General features: G+C 42.5%; 1 long non-coding RNA gene across 1 annotated transcript; it reads left to right on the top strand.

Moving 5' to 3' along the window:
* Positions 1-11,107: 11,107 nt before the first annotated feature.
* LOC121002366 lies at positions 11,108-16,402 on the top strand. The gene is made up of 4 exons (XR_005779291.1): positions 11,108-11,119; positions 13,286-13,292; positions 15,314-15,317; positions 16,233-16,402. It is a non-coding gene; the product is annotated as an uncharacterized LOC121002366 (long non-coding RNA).
* The last annotated feature ends 1,833 nt before the right edge of the window (positions 16,403-18,235 follow it).

The following is an 18,235-nucleotide window of genomic DNA, read 5'->3' on the forward strand; positions in this document are numbered from 1 at the left end:
TTCACCACAATTTTGAGAATGGCAAATTTGGGAATGCTTTTTCAACCCAGAACAAAAGGTCTGCTTTGACGGTCACTACAAATAACTTGACCAGCTAAAACTGTGCAGATTTGGTTGAATAGAGATGTGAGACCTGTTTTTTTTTTTGCGCTGTGTGACAGTTATAGGTTTAATCACAGAATGACACTTCTATCAGCACGCTAGCGTGTGTCTTAGGTTTTTCTGAATGATACTATCAATAACTTCAATGTAAGATTTTCTTTTTGGGATAGATTTCAAGTAGGCCTGAAATACCACAAACTAGTTATTTTCAGAATGGCAAATTTGGGAATGGTTTTTCAACCCAGAACAAAAAGTCTGCTTTGACGGTCACTACAAATAACTTGACCAGCTAAAACTGTGCAGATTTGGTTGAATAGAGATGTGAGACCTGTTTTTTTTTTGCGCTGTGTGACAGTTATAGGTTTAATCACTGAATGACACTTCTATTAGCACGCTAGCGTGTGTCTTAGGTTTTTCTGAATGATACTATCAATAACTTCAATGTAAGATTTTCTTTTTGGGATAGATTTCAAGTAGGCCTGAAATACCACAAACTAGTTATTTTCAGAATGGCAAATTTGGGAATGCTTTTTCCACCCAGAACAAAAAGTCTGCTTTGACGGTCACTACAAATAACTTGACCAGCTAAAACTGTGCAGATTTGGTTGAATAGAGATGTGAGACCTGTTTTTTTTTTGCGCTGTGTGACAGTTATAGGTTTGATCACAGAATGACACTTCTATCAGCACGCTAGCGTGTGTCTTAGGTTTTTCTGAATGATACTATCAATAACTTCAATGTAAGATTTTCTTTTTGGGATAGATTTCAAGTAGGCCTGAAATACCACAAACTAGTTATTTTCAGAATGGCAAATTTGGGAATGCTTTTTCAACCCAGAACAAAAAGTCTGCTTTGACGGTCACTACAAATAACTTGACCAGCTAAAACTGTGCAGATTTGGTTGAATAGAGATGTGAGACCTGGTTTTTTTTTGCGCTGTGTGACAGTTATAGGTTTAATCACAGAATGACACTTCTATCAGCACGCTAGCGTGTGTCTTAGGTTTTTCTGAATGATACTATCAATAACTTCAATGTAAGATTTTCTTTTTGGGATAGATTTCAAGTAGGCCTGAAATACCACAAACTAGTTATTTTCAGAATGGCAAATTTGGGAATGGTTTTTCAACCCAGAACAAAAAGTCTGCTTTGACGGTCACTACAAATAACTTGACCAGCTAAAACTGTGCAGATTTGGTTGACTAGAGATGTGAGACCTGTTTTTTTTTTGCGCTGTGTGACAGTTATAGGTTTAATCACAGAATGACAATTCTATCAGCACGCTAGCATGTGTCTTAGGTTTTTCTGAATGATACTATCAATAACTTCAATGTAAGATTTTCTTTTTGGGATAGATTTCAAGTAGGCCTGAAATACCACAAACTAGTTATTTTCAGAATGGCAAATTTGGGAATGCTTTTTCAACCCAGAACAAAAAATCTGCTTTGACGGTCACTACAAATAACTTGACCAGCTAAAACTGTGCAGATTTGGTTGAATAGAAATGTCAGGTCTATTTTTTAGGCGCTGGGTGACAGGCTCAACTTGCCCCTGATGTAATATATGGCCAAAAAATAACCAGACTGTTGATGGTTAAATGCACTTCGGTGACACAGGCTCAGCCTGCAGCTGATGTAGTATATGGCCAAAAAATAATCAGACTGTTGATGGTTAAATGCACTTGGGTGAAACAGGCTCAGCCTGCAGCTGATGTAGTATATGGCCAAAAAATAACCAGACTGTTGATGGTTAAATGCACTTCGGTGACACAGGCTCAGCCTGCAGCTGATGTAGGATATAGCACAAAATAACCACACTATCGATGGTTAAATACACTTGGTGATAGCTCGTGCTGGCGCACCACAAGTCACAAAATGGCCGCCGATCACCCCAGAAAAAAAGTGATCTAAAAACTATCTGGGCAGCCTCAAAAAAGTGAGCAAGTCAATAATAGCACTTCAATGATCCACAGCTGCAGATCGATCACAGAATGAAGTCTTTTGGAGGAGTTAATCTGCCTAATCTCGCCCTAACGTCGCAACTGCAACCTTTCCCTATACTGATCATAGCAGAGTGACGTGCGGCGCTACGTGACTCCAGCTTAAATAGAGGCTGGGTCACATGGTGCACTGGCCAATCACAGCCATGCCAATAGTAGGCAAGGCTGTGATGGCCTCTTGGGGCAAGTAGTATGACGCTTGCTGATTGGCTGCTTTGCAGCCTTTCAAAAAGCGCCAAGAAAGCGCCGAACACCGAACCCGAACCCGCGGACCGCGGCATAGAAGGGGTTAATCCGCCGGCATCGGCTTTTACAGCGATGCCGGCTACCACAGACTGCCGGGCCCCTGCAGTAATCGCGCGCGCACCGCTCCGGTGCCCGCGCGATCATTATGACGTACTATTACGTCAAATTGCGGGAAATCAGTGGTTCCCATGACGTAACAGTACATCAAAGGTCGGAAAGGGGTTAATCACATTAGTGATACTTGTGTTGCCATGGCCTGGATTACAGTAATGAGCAACCTTTTTGCACAGTGATTATGTATGTTCACCTTTTTATTATTCTTGTTTTTTACTATGCACACTGCACTTTATATTAGATAGTCTGTATTACCGACCTATGATTTGGGTTGGTCGCAGGACTATCTTGATTTGGGTTCTTTTATTTCTTTATTTTTTTGTTTCATACTAGGATTTAATCATGTAGTCTAATTATGCTGTTCTATTATTATACACTCACCTAAAGAATTATTAGGAACACCATACTAATACAGTGTTGGACCCCCTTTTGCCTTCAGAACTGCCTTAATTCTACATGGCATTGATTCAACAAGGTGCTGATAGCATTCTTTAGAAATGTTGGCCCATATTGATAGGATAGCATCTTGCAGTTGATGGAGATTTGAGAGATGCACATCCAGGGCACGAAGCTCCCATTACACCACATCCCAAATATGCTCTATTGGGTTGAGATCTGGTTACTCTGGGGGCCATTTTAGTACAGTGAACTCATTGTCATGTTCAAGAAACCAATTTGAAATGATTCGAGCTTTGTGACATGGTGCATTATCCTGCTGGAAGTAGCCATCAGAGGATAGATACATGTTCTCATTCTGTTTACGCCAAATTCGGACTCTACCATTTGAATGTCTCAACAGAAATCGAGACTCATCAGACCAGGCAACATTTTTCCAGTCTTCAACAGTCCAATTTTGGTGAGCTCGTGCAAATTGTAGGCTCTTTTTTCTATTTGTAGTGGAGATGAGTGGTACCCGGTGGGGTCTTCTGCTGTTGTAGCCCATCCACCTCAAGGTTGTGCGTGTTGTGGCTTCACAAATGCTTTGCTGCATACCTCGGTTGTAACGAGTGGTTATTTCAGTCAACGTTGCTCTTCCATCAGCTTGAATCAGTCGGCCCATTCTCCTCTGACCTCTAGCATCCACAAGGCATTTTTTCCCACAGGACTGCCGCATACTGGATGTTTTTCCCTTTTCACACCATTCTTTGTAAACCCTAGAAATGGTTGTGCGTAAAAATCCCAGTAACTGAGCAGATTGTGAAATACTCAGACCGGCCCGTCTGGCACCAACAACCATGCCACGCTCAAAATTGCTTAAATCACCTTTCTTTCCCATTCTGACATTCAGTTTGGAGTTCAGGAGATTGTCTTGACCAGGACCACACCCCTAAATGCATTGAAGCAACTGCCATGTGATTGGTTGACTAGATAATTGCATTAATGAGAAATAGAACAGGTGTTCCTAATAATTCTTTCGGTGAGTGTATATCTTGTATCATGTATTCTTTATTTCTATACATCAGATCCTTATTATATATTTTTTATTATGTACTCTTCATCTCTATGTACGAGGGTCTAAATAGATAATGTGGTTTAATCATGTCATATATGGTGTACATTGTATATTCTACATTGTGTATTTCTTATGTCTTTATATTTTCCTGATCATATACTTTTTATTCTTTTTTGATTGAATACTGTAGTGCCCATATTATGATTGAACATATGAGGGCCTATATTTTGGTCGAATCATGCAAAATATATATTTTAATTGGGTACGCTATGCAGTGATCATGGAAAGATGTATTTATCCCTTTGGAAATACTGATGTCTATATCCATCTAGCTTTATTTATATATGCACTCGTGTCCTCTGAATGATCGATACCTCCCATAAAGATCGCATATGCATGATTCCCTAGTACTGGGGTTAATGTGATTAGATACATTCCGGGTATTGTGGTATCTTGTTTACCTGATCAGGTGATGCAGCGCTCTGCTGTGATGCGCTGAGCGTCGGGTCACATGGGGACGCCGCTACGTCTCCTTGGGAGGCGGGCTGGAACGCATAACGTGCGTTCCACCCCTCCTCCTGACTAATGCGGCGTCATCATTGTGGGCTCGGCGTGCATCATCAGGTATGGAGCGCTCAATATTAGGCATCAGCTGTTGTGATTTTCTATTGAGACCACATGTGTTTGAGTTTTATGGGAGATATAAATAGGGGGAAATGGCTACACTTTCACTCACCTCCCAAAGAAGCTGAGGCGAAATACGCGTCGAGGTTCCTATCCTGTCCTGTGCCTGCTGTTTTTCACCCTCCATAATGTCCTGTGGTATGCTTTGATTTATATTTATATCTACCATAAAACTCAAACACATGTGGTCTCAATAGAAAATCACAACAGCTGATGCCTAATATCGAGCGCTCCATACCTGATGATGCACGCCGTGCCCACAATGACGACAGCAAATGACTACAGATAGAAATCAAAGCATACCACCGGACATGATGGAGGGAGAAAAACAGTAGGCACAGGACAGGATAGGAACCTCGACGCGTGTTTCGCCTAAGCTTCGTCGGGAGGTGAGTGAAAGTGTAGCCATATCTCCCATATGGCTACACTTTCACTCACCTCCCGACGAAGCTGAGGCGAAATGCGCGTCGAGGTTCCTATCCTGTCCCGTGCCTGCTGTTTTTCACCCTCCATCCTGTCCTGTGGTATGCTTTGATTTCTATCTGTAGTCATTTGCTGGGTTCCTCCATATCCTTTATTATAAGGTTTTGTGCATTATTATTTTCTGAGGGTCCAACCTCTCCCTCCATTGCTAGATTCTAGCGTTTGCTTTATTATTTTTCTTTAACTGCATTTTGAGTTGAGCTTTGCCTAGTGGTTATGTACCAGGGTGATGACCATATGCTTTTTACTCTACAATAGCAGCATCATTTGTGCTACTACATGTGGAATCACCCTGATATACACCATTGGCATACGTGACATGTTTTCCATCTCTTGGTGGGTAGCAGCGGCATTGGCCAGTGGATTGCGGCATCCGGTTTCCTGCTGGTTCTTCATTTTTTTGTTATTTCTAATATTTTATAAATCATGATATGTTTATTACAATTAAATAAATTATATTTTTGGAATATTTTGGGCATTCTTTTGTTGTTTGTTCTCTAACAACATTATAGGTTTATATGGTTTCTTATCCCTTGCCCTGACTAATAGTTTGTACATTGAGGCGTTCTTTTTTGGTTCTATATTAACCAGGGATCTGTTGCTCTGTTCATCTATTATGGCATAAATCCTAGCAGCTTTCTCAGGATTAGTCTTTGGTATATCTTGACTAGGCATATCTTGGCACAGCATTTGTGGTCCTTGCCTTCTCCACAGACTTCTGTACATAAAGGAGAGACTTTATCTTTGGTTGGAGCATGACCTTGTTGCTCCTCGCCATGATTTGAGATGGGAGTGGAGGCAGGAATCTGCTGTGGGTTGTCTGGAAGTGCAGTAGGAAGCATGGCTGTAACATGTCTGTCGCTACCGCATTCTGTGCACTTGATAACAACTTTACAGTCTTTAGCAAAATGGCTATAAGAAGCACAGCACTTGAAGCATATGCCAAATTTCCGGAGAATCTCCCTGCGCTCTTGTTAAGTCTTTGCCCTAAGCCCATGACATTTCTTAAGAGGGTGAGGCTTCTTGTGAATAGGACACTGACGATTAGGGTCTCTTTATCTCTGTCATCCACAACGCCCTGATCAGTAGGTGAGGTTACGGAGGGTGAGATGTCTGTCCTTTTAACAGATATTGCTCTATTTAAGTTTCTACGTTTAGCTACTGTATTATCATACCTTGATGATGGTAAGGATGAAGCAGTCAGGTTTGGTTCACTGAAGCTGAAGCTGGGGTCGTTTCTCATCCAGGCTTGATCACTAATGAACCTGCAGAAGTATGAGAATGGAGGAAAGTATACATTATAGTCTATTTTGTATCTTGAGCCCTGTTGTGCCCATTTCTCTTGTAGGCCGTATGGCAGTGTAGACACATGAGTGTATAGGAAGTCTTTGCCAACTGTAGCTCCATGAGTAGGTCACTTAGATCTTGGAGTGACGTGGGTCAGTCTTTGTTCCCTATTTTTGGGAAGTTTTGCAGTCTCTTGAATAGAGCGCTTTCTATGGCTTCAGAGCTACCATAGGTTTGCTCAAGTCTTGCCCATGCAGCAACAAGACCAGCATCTGGGTGGTCAACATGTAATGTTCTGAGTCTTTTAACACGACCTGCAGATTCTGGTCCCAGCCACTTTATGAGAAAATCAAGTTCTTCCTTAGAAGTAAGGTTGAGATCGGCAATAGTAGCCTTGAAGGTTGATCTACAGGCCCTGTAGCTCTCTGGACAGTCGTCAAACCTTGAGAGGCTGGTGTTAATGAGCTCATGGCGTACCATGTATCTGACAAAGTCAGTCATGTCTGGTCTCTCACTCCTTTGTTTTAAAGTAACTTGTGGAACCCCTTGGGTGTGAAAGTTCTCTCGTGATGTAGGGTGAGGTTTACCAGGGTAAAATGATGTTGCATTAGCGTTTAACTGTGGTGTAGTCTCTAAGGCTTGTGCTGGCTTTGGTTTGAGCTGTGGCTTATCACCGGAAGTCACCTTGTTGATGACATGAGTTAATCCGGTTTGCTGCATAGATGTACTTGCGTTGTAGACTTGAAGAGGCTCAGGCATATAGAGCTGAGAGGTCTTTGCGTTGAGAGTCAGAACAGTGTTGTTAGTAGGAGGTACAGGAGATGACTCTGAATCTTTGCAGATGTTATGCTTTAGAACATATTCACTGGTGCGTTCAGCTGGATCTTCCAGTTCTGCTGGGATAAGGCAGTCTGAATTAGTACTTTGACCCATTGCTTGTTCAAGGACTTTCAGACTTGCTAGGGAAGCTGCTTCCTCCCCTTCCATTTGCAGAATCTTTATTTGTGAATCTGCCTCTGCTTGGAGAGCTTCCATCTTGGCTTGATGAGCTGCCATCTCTGCTTGCTGAGCTGCCCTTTGAGCTTCCATATCTGCTTGACGAGCTGCCCTTTGAGCTTCCATCTCTGCTTGCTTTCTGGTAACGGAGCTTTGCACCTTTTTTGATTTGGCATCAGCGCGGGCCTCTATCAACTTGTCGCTTAATCTTGATTCTGGAAAGAGAGGATCTGGAAGAAAGTGCAGTGTGCTTGGTTGTGGTGGATCTGTGAGATCTGGTCTCCTGTAGTTGAGTAATGCGGAGTTCTGCCTTAAACTTAGTATTTTGCACTGCGAGATCCCTTTGTTGGTTCAGTGCATTAGTCCTGGTCAGTTCTGCTGAAGAATGCTCTATATTAGAGTCCTGCAAGAAGGCTGAGTATTTAGCAGACAACTGCTGATAGCGTACATACACAGCAAATAGGCGATTTATAGAGTCTCTTATTTCAGCTGGTTGATCATTAGAGTGTGAAAAAACTGACATGCGGTGTGAGGTTCTGTCCCACAGGTCTGACAGATTACTGGAGAACTCATCTCTAGTGGCTTCATAGTTTTCTCTGAGTTTCTGTGTTGGTTTAATTGTACATTTGGGTCTTACACTCTGTTCGGTAATATCTGCAGAATCTTCTCCCTGTACATCTGCGGGTTTAGAGGCATGATGTATATGGTTCAGCCATAAAAGAGTGTTCAGAGCCTTGTCTAGACATTTTTTACGGTTTTGCGAAAAATGGTACTGTTTCTTTAAGAAGACGAACAGCGAACAATGGTACTGTCTCTTTAAGAAGACGAACAGCGGCTTAGACAGGCGAGGTAACACAGTGTAATGTAGAGAAACTGTTTTGAACATTCACTTGAAGTGCAGTAAGCTTGTACAACCATGTGCTTTCACAAGATGGCGGATGGCACTGAGCTTGATAGCAGATTAGGCACACACATATACAAAGCAGTCTGTAGGAATTCTATGCATCTTTTGACTATTCTGACTCCGATTGTTGTAATAGCGATTTATCCCTAGTGAGACCTCTATGCCTGGCCTGTATAAGCAGATATAATCACTGCAGACAACCCTTATCAGATAGCTTGAACTCACCAACACCGAGTTTATCCGTGTAAGTTGCTTTATTCTGTAAGCCAGATGACAGAGTACAGCAGAACAGATGGATTCCGGTATTGTGCGGTCAAAATATGATGCTTTTGTAAGCTTACATGAGAATACATGTGTACCTGTGCAAATCCCTGGAGCAGTATAAAGAAACAGGAAGTGAGGTACACAGAAGAAGGGGTGGAGCAATGAAATGAATGACATATATCACGAACAGAAAAACAAGTGCAATACCAAAAACAGCCACTAGATGGGAGCATATAACCAAATATAGAATATCATATGAATTAAACTACTGTACATAGATTTTAACTGCGTAGCAGCACAATCTCCCAGAATTTATCCAGGATTTTGTTGACATATTCTCCAGAATTGACTCATAGATCCTCTTACGTCAAAGACCTTATTATGACTGCGCAATAGAATTGCTACCTGGTGTAAAATATGCCAAGGGTTGTCTATATTATCTCTCCGGTAGAGAACGTCAGGCCATGTGAGTTTATGTACAGATAAGTTTATGTAAGAGTCATATTCGACCTTCTGTGTCTCCTATAAGAGCAGCTTTTTTTTTTTACAGAACTGAATAAAATCACGATAAAAAAAAACATTATCCATTGCCTTTAAACCCAGATTTATTCAACCAGATTCTAGGGGGCTCAGTGATTTTCTAAACTTGACCTCAGGGGTGCTTAGAATCTCATCCATATCAAGGAAGGAGACGACATTTAATACCCTTAAGGGTCTCTTTGAATATTTGATTATGCAATTTGGGTTGAGCAATGCGCTTGCAGTATTTCAAAATCTGGTGAACGATATTTTCAGACAGCATATCAAGAAATTGATGGTAGTTTATCTGGATGATATACTACATTATTCCCCTAACTGGGACTCACACATATCACATATTAGGATGGTACTACAGATTCTCTGGGAATGTGTGTTTGGGGTCCAGGAAGTGACTTTTTTGGAGTACATCCTTACCCCTAAAGCCTTTCAGATGGACTCCACTAAAGTCCAGGTAATCATGGATTTGGCACAACCCACCTCTCTCAAGGCTCTTCAGTGTTTCCTTGGGTTTGCAAATTATTATAAATGTATTTAAAATGTTTCTGTAACTGTCAATCCACTCATGGACATGACTAAGTAGGGGGCAGATTCACTGGCGACCTGAAGCTATTAATGCGTTTGAGTCCTTAAAAATTTGTTTTCTTGTGCCCCTGCATTAATTCAGCCAGATCAAAGTAAGCCTTTTGTGTTTTAGGTGGATGCTTTAGAGGTGGGGGTAGGGGCTGTGATATCACAGGGAACACTGGCACTTACCCATCTCAGGACATACTCTTTTTTCCCCCGTAAATTTTCTGCAGTTGAAAGGAATTATGATATTGAGAATCATGTTCCCCTTGCCATTAAGTGGTCTTTGGAAGAATGGAGCCACTTTTTGGTAGGGGCTCAACATCAAGTAATTGTGCTTACGGATCACAAGAACTTACCTTTATTGGAATCAGCCAAACAATTGAACCCCAGACAGGTGAGGCAGACATTGTTTTAATTTTGTGATTACCTTTAGGCTGGGATCTAAAAACGTTAAGGCGCATACATCATCTTGAAGCTTTTGTGCAGTCCATCCTCCAGAATCAAAACCAGAAACTATCTTACCTGCAGCTATAGTGATTTCCACCAATTTGCCTGATCTGGCATCTAAAATTGAAAGAACCCAAGATCTAGCCCCTGTGAACCGCCCAGAATGTAAACAGTTTGACCCAAGCCATCCTCATCTATCTGCTGGGTGAGTGTCATGATTCTGGTTTAAGCAGTCATCCAAGAAGTGTAAGTACCAAATAATTGATCTCCAGGCATTTCTGGTGTCCCAGAATGTCTAGAGATATTACTTCTTATGTCTCAGCCTGTGAGGTTTGTGCCAGATCTAAGGTTCCAAGGACACTTCCTGCTGGAAAATTGTGTCCATTACCTATAACTAATAGACCATGGTCCCACTTATTCATGGATTTTATTACTGATTTACCAGCTCCGAAAAGGAAAACTGTGGTATGCGCAATTGTTGATAGATACAGCAAGATGTGCCACTATGTGCCGTTGAGTAAATTACCCGGTGATAAATTCTTGACTCTTTTTTTATTGACCAGGTTTCCCATTTACCTAGTCTTCCAGAAAATATTGTGTCCGATGAGTGTGTCCAATTTGTTTATAGATTATGGAGAGCCTTGAGTTTTAAGTTGGGGATCAACCTATCATTTTTGTCGGCATCCCACCCAGAATCTAATGATCAAATAGAATGTCTAATCAAGCTTTATAACAGTACTTTGGTTGCTATATTTCTGAGAATTCATTTGATTGGATTTCAAATATAGCGCTTGCAGAGTTTGCCTCAAATAATCATGTGAATTTGTCTATTGGCACCTGTCCATTCTACTGTAATTATAAGGTTTAGTTTTATCTTCATTATCTAATAACCTAGAGGTCGATGTAGCAAATAAACTGTGCACAGTCTGGGCTCAGGTTCAAAACGAACCTGAGAAAATCCCAGGGAATATAAAAAATGAAAGCAGACAGAATGCATTCTCATTGGTTGAATTTTGTGGTAGGAGATAAGGTATGTCTATGGACTAAGAATCTGCATCTGAAGGTACCATCAGGGAAATTTGCTCCTTGTTTAATTGGCCCTTATGAAATAACTGAAATTATTAACCCTGTATGATATTCTCTTAAGTTTCCAGATTCCTTCAAAATTCATGTTTTTCACAAAATCTAGATTAGGAAGTATGTGCCACCTATGAATCCAGCACAGAGATGAGGTACAAGGACAGTTGGAATACGAGATCTCCAAAATCCTAGATTCTAGAAGAGTTTTAATCAATACCTTCTTTACTGGAAAGGGTATGGTCCAGAGGAAAGGTCTTGGGTGTCTACCAAAGACACACATGCTGCTGAGTCAATTAGGAGGTTTCATCTGATGCACCCAGAGAGATCGGCTCATTTATATAAGGGTCCAGAGGCACCTTTTCCTGACGTATTTGGACCCTAACTTGACTGCTCATGTTTGACCTCGGTTTGGTAAGAAATACATCCATACGTCTTATAGGCCGGTGCGTCTTATAGGGCGAAAAATACGGTATATTGCCTTATATTGCTGCTGCTGACTATGGTGTTCTTTAAAAAGTTCCTGTTTGTTCAGTGTTCGGAAAATCTTATTTTAATGAACACATGTTCTTATATCTATTCTATTTTATTTATCTGTTCTGTGCAGTGCTATTGAGAAAATGGCAAGTTTTGTATTTTGTACTTTTGCAGTACTGCAAATATGTTATTTACTTTAGTAAAAGATGTTTTATTTTGAAAAACACTGTGCATTTCAGTTCTTGAGTTGAGCATAACTACATTTCAGCATTATCAGTAATTTGTGTGTGATTTTGCCTTGAAAATCCAAGCAAATAGACCTCTAGCACAATTCCCTTAAAATATCCCATTGCATATCGTTATCGCAATTTTTAGGGCCCTAATCGCAATCGCACAAAATTCCCATATCATGCAGCCCTAATTGACAATGAATGGGGACAAAACTAAAGCGTTTTCTTTCCAGTATTACTCTTTGTATTCTGATTTGGCTCTGATTGCACTACCCTGGTTTTGACCCAGTTCGTATGACTTTGTGTCTTCTGGTTCCATTTCTCTTATTTTTCCCTGTGTGTCTATCATTAAGTTTATTGTTTTCGCCTCGTTTCTCCCTTGTAAGCCCCAGCACTCCGTTAAGCAGGGACTGTTACCCAGTTGTGGTCTGCTGTTTAGTGTGGTTTTACAAGTCGGTAGGGACAGTGGTGCTGGTGGTTCCTGGGGTTCACTTTTTCCTACCATAACAAAGACAATGGTGAAATTACAGTTTTTTCCCCATCCCCACCAACTAGAAATAATAAAAGTTATATAATAACTTACATGTACAGCAAAATGTTGCTATTAATAATGACAAGTCACCCCACAAAAAAAAATAAGTTATGGCACTTGGAATGTGATCGTGAAAAAAGCTATACATGACAAGTTAACCCCTTGAGGATATCATGGTTTTCTTTTTTGCAACCTGGCAGTCATGATTTTTTTTTTTTTGCATAGCTGAGGCTTTTTGTGATGTGTACTTTATTTAGGTGCAACGTTTTTGTACATAAAATGTTTCTTTTATATTCATTTTTATTTTTATTTTGCTGCAGTTGTTTTATTTATTTTTTTAAAGGCATACGCCAATGATTGGAAATGATCTTATAATATGTATTACACAGATTGCTGCAGATATCATGATACCAAATATGAGTATATTTTTCACTGTTTCGGCATTTAAAGTTAATAATGTTTTTTTTCTAAAAATGTGTCTGTGTTTTTTTTGTTTTTTTCACCATTTAGGCTATAGCTACTAGAGAGGGGTCGTTGATCCAGGGAGTTATTCTAATTGCCTGATTGAAGTCGGAAAGGAATTTTTTATTCCCCTAAAGTGGGGAAAATTGGATTCTACCTCACAGTTTTTTTTTTGCCTTCCTCTGGATCAACTTGCAGGATGACAGGCCAAACTGGATGGACAAATGTCTTTTTTCGGCCTTATGTACTATGTTACCTAGGTTTTTGAGGAGGAAAATAAGAAGAAAAAAATTTGAACCAAAAGGTGTGCTTTTGGTGAGTTTTGAACTAATGGTGGTCTGTGGATGACACTGTTATGTGGGGGGGGGGGATCTATGGATGACACTGTTATGGGGGGATCTGCGGATGACAATGTTATGGAGGGGATCTGTGGATGAGAATGTTATGGAGGATCTGTGGATGACACTGTTATGGAGGGGATCTGTGGATGACACTGTTATGGAGGGATCTGTGGATGACACTGTTATGGAGGGGATCTGTGGATGGCACTGTTATGGAGGGGATCTGTGGATGGCACTGTTATGTAGGGGATCTGTGGATGATACTGTTATGGAGGGTATCTGTGGATGACACTATTATGAAGGGGATCTGTGGATGGCACTGTTATGGAGGGGATCTGTGGATGGCTCTGTTATGGAGGGGATCTGTGGATGGCACTGTTATGGGGATCTGTGGATGGCACTGTTATAGAGGGGGATCTGTGGATGGCACTGTTATGGAGGGGATCTGTGGATGACACTGTTATGGAGGGGATCTGTGGATGGCACTGTTATGGAGAGGAACTGTGGATGGCACTGTTATGGGGGGATCTGTGGATGGCACTGTTATGGGGGGATCTGTGGATGGCACTGTTATGGGGGGGATCTGTGGATGGTACTGTTATGGGGGGGATCTGTGGATGGCACTGTTATGGGGGGGATCTGTGGATGGCACTGTTATGGGGAATCTGTGGATGGCACTGTTATGGAGGGGATCTGTGGATGGCACTGTTATGGAGGGGATCTGTGGATGACACACTGTTATGGGGGTCTGTGGAAGACACACTGTTATAGGGGGTCTGTGGATGACACTGGTATGGGGGATCTGTGGATGACGCTGTTATGGAGGGGATCTGTGGATGGCACTGTTATGGGGGATCTGTGGATGACACTGTTATGTGGATCTGTGGATGGCACTGTTATGGTGGATCTGTGGATGGCAATGTTATGGGGGATCTGTGGATGGCAATGTTATTGGGGATCTCTGGATGGCACTGTTATGGGGGATCTATGGATGACACTGTTATGGTGGATCTCTGGATGGCACTGTTATGGGGGATCTGTGGAGGACACTGTTATGGGGGGGATCTATGGATGACACTGTTATGGGGGATCTGTGGATGACACTGTTATGGGGGATCTGTGGATGACACTGTTATGGAGGGGGATCTGTGGATGGCACTGTTATGGGGGGGTCTCTGGATGACACTGTTATGGGGGGATCTGTGAATGGCACTGTTATGGGGGGATCTGTGGATGACACTGTTATGGAGGGGATCGGTGGATGGCACTGTTATGTGGGATCTGTGGATGACACATACACTCACCTAAAGAATTATTAGGAACACCTGTTCTATTTCTCATTAATGCAATTATCTAGTCAACCAATCACATGGCAGTTGCTTCAATGCATTTAGGGGTGTGGTCCTGGTCAAGACAATCTCCTGAACTCCAAACTGAATGTCAGAATGGGAAAGAAAGGTGATTTAAGCAATTTTGAGCGTGGCATGGTTGTTGGTGCCAGACGGGCCGGTCTGAGTATTTCACAATCTGCTCAGTTACTGGGATTTTCACGCACAACCATTTCTAGGGTTTACAAAGAATGGTGTGAAAAGGGAAAAACATCCAGTATGCGGCAGTCCTGTGGGCGAAAATGCCTTGTGGATGCTAGAGGTCAGAGGAGAATGGGCCGACTAATTCAAGCTGATAGAAGAGCAACGTTGACTGAAATAACCACTCGTTACAACCGAGGTATGCAGCAAAGCATTTGTGAAGCCACAACACGCACAACCTTGAGGCGGATGGGCTACAACAGCAGAAGACCCCACCGGGTACCACTCATCTCCACTACAAATAGGAAAAAGAGGCTACAATTTGCACGAGCTCACCAAAATTGGACTGTTGAAGACTGGAAAAATGTTGCCTGGTCTGATGAGTCTAGATTTCTGTTGAGACATTCAAATGGTAGAGTCCGAATTTGGCGTAGACAGAATGAGAACATGTATCCATCATGCCTTGTTACCACTGTGCAGGCTGGTGGTGGTGGTGTAATGGTGTGGGGATGTTTTCTGGGCACACTTTAGGCCCCTTAGTGCCAATTGGGCATAGTTTAAATGCCACGGGTTACATGAGCATTGTTTCTGATCATGTCCATCCCTTCATGACCACCATGTACCCATCCTCTGATGGCTACTTCCAGCAGGATAATGCACCATGTCACAAAGCTCAAATCATTTCAAATTGGTTTCTTGAACATGACAATGAGTTCACTGTACTAAAATGGCCCCCACAGTCACCAGATCTCAACCCAATAGATCATCTTTGGGATGTGGTGGAACGGGAGCTTCGTGCCCTGGATGTGCATCCCTCAAATCTCTATCAACTGCAAGATGCTATCCTATCAATACGGACCAACATTTCTAAAGAATGCTCTCAGCCCCTTGTTGAATCAATGCCACGTAGAATTAAGGCAGTTCTGAAGGTAAAAGGGGGTACAACACGTATTAGTATGGTGTTCCTAATAATTCTTTAGGTGAGTGTATATAGAATCTTATGACCCCCAATACAGGGGCTGGGGGCCAGCATCTGGATTAGGAATGACAGGGGGGATCGGTGCAGTCTCTGTAATGCAACGGCCCCGCTCACTGTTGTATAATCTTATCTAACCTGTAGGCATTGTTAAAATATAAAAATCATGTGTAATCCAGCTGTATTACTTACAACTAAGTTCCGTAGCAGAGAGGAGGGAGGAGGCAGGCCGGGAGGGCGACGCGTCACTCACTACGTCACTCACCCGAGCTGCCTTCTTCATTCATAAAGTGGGCGGCGCAGGTGCATGACGTACTGAGTGATGCACCGCCCGCCTGCCCTCCTGGCCTGCCTCCTCCATCCTCTCTGCTACGGAATTTAGTTGAAAGTAATACAGCTGGATTACACATGATTATTATATCTTAACAATGCCTACAGGTTAGATAAGATTATCGCAATACGATTGCTTTGGTGATATATCGTGCAGGCCTATTGTCAATGGGGACAAAACTGAACTGAACAGAACAGAGTGCTTCAAAATGTATTTCGTTCCATTCCCATACCGGAGACCAAACCGCAACATGTTGTAGTTTACTTTCCGTCCTGGGATGCGGAGCAAGACTGATCAGTCATGACCCCCAATGCAAGTCAATGGGGACGGATGCGTTTTCTCTGCCACAATAGAAAATTGATCCGTCCTCCATTGACTTTCAATGGAGTTCATGACAGATCTATCTTGGCTATGTTACAGATAATACAACCGGATCCATTTATAACAGATGCAGATGGTTGTATTATCGGTAACGGAAGCGTTTTTGCTGAACCCTGCCGGATCCAGTAAAAACAGTAGTGTGAAAGTAGCCTTAGTTGCCCATAGTAGCCTTAGGCGGATCCTGCCGCCTGGGCCGCATCATGTACGGGCAGTCTAGAAGTCATGTCAACATTCTGAAATAAAAGAAAAATAATACTGAAATCTGTATGTGGTGTGCCTCAACACAATCACATACATACCATTTTTAAGTGTTCATAGTGCCCAACAAGGACCAGCCAGAGCCCCCACAGCAGAGCTAGCAGCAATGTAAACTGAACGCTTGCGCACTACTGTGCTCATCTGTAGTAATTGCCTGCAAGAGCGTCTGATTGGCTAAAGGGGATTTGTGGTAGAGATCGGAATAACCACAATTAGTCACTCAGCCATTTCTATAACTCTGCCTTCCCTAGCTTACTGTGGTTATTCCCATCTCAACCATGGAAGGCTGAGATGGGACAACCCCTTTAAAGGGGTTATCCAACGCCTAAAATGCGTCCCCATATGCCCGGGCCCCTCACAGGGAACCTGTCACCATGAAAACGCATTGTAAGGTACAGGCAGCATGTTATAGTAAAGGAGGAGCTGAGTCTTTACACCAGTTTGTACGCCCATGCACACAAAAGTATTTTCTTTCCGTGTCCGTTCAGTTTTTTTGTTTTTTTTGTGGACCGTATGCGGAACCATTCATTTCAATGGGTATGCAAAAAACCCAGAAGTTACTCTGTGTGCATTCCATTTCCGTATGGCCTGATGCACACAACCGTTGTGTGTCTTGCAGTCCGCAAAGTGAATGGGTCCGCGTCCAAGCCTCCAAAACTGCGGCTCGGATGCGGACCAACACAACGGCCGTGTGCATGAGGCCTATGTCCATATTTCCGTTCTGCTAAAAAATAGAACATGTCCTATTATTGTCCGCATTATGGACAAGGATAGGACTGTTCTATTAGGGGCCAGCTGTTCCGTTCCGCAAAATACAGAATGCACACGGACGTCATCCATATTTTTTGCGTATCCGTTTTTTGAGGACCACAAAATACATACGGTCGTGTGCATGAGGCCTAAAACACACATGCCACGCCCACTATTTTAGACCTGGTGTAAGTGGGGAGAGGTTGCAGATTGAGGTGCAAAGGACCATTGCGCCACAGTATGCGCCAGAAATACACCTAATTTAGGTGCATTTCTGTTTAATAAATGACCCCCATAATGTTAGGCGTAATAAGGCCCAACTTTGTATTTATATGAACATTTTTGGAAGTCAGCTCTAGGAATGGATCCAAAGAAAGAGAAGTTGTTAAAGTCTCTTTCAATTATACTTCTTGCTGTAGGAAAGTCCACTAAACAATGGATGGGCATTGCTAGTGTCTCAAAAGAGTGAAAGCCTGGGAATCAGCCTCCTGCACAGCCAGCAGCGCGACGTGTGTGAGCGCATTGTGCTACTGATGCTGGGGAACACAGGATGAGCCTGATCATCAGGGAAACTTTTTTATGGCGCTGGAGAGGGCACTAGGGGCCAAAGGGGGGGCACAAGGAGGACATAACCACAGTGAGGGGGCACAAAAGTGGGCAAGACTACTGTGAAGGGCCCACAAAGAGGACATAACTACTGCGAGCTGGCACAAAGGTGGGCATAACTACTGTGAGAGGACACAATGTGTCCGTAACTACTGTGAGAGGGCACAAAGGTGGGAACAACTACTGTGAGAGGACACAAA

This window comes from Bufo bufo, chromosome 1 (genome assembly GCF_905171765.1).
Source record: "Bufo bufo chromosome 1, aBufBuf1.1, whole genome shotgun sequence".
NCBI lineage: Eukaryota > Metazoa > Chordata > Amphibia > Anura > Bufonidae > Bufo > Bufo bufo.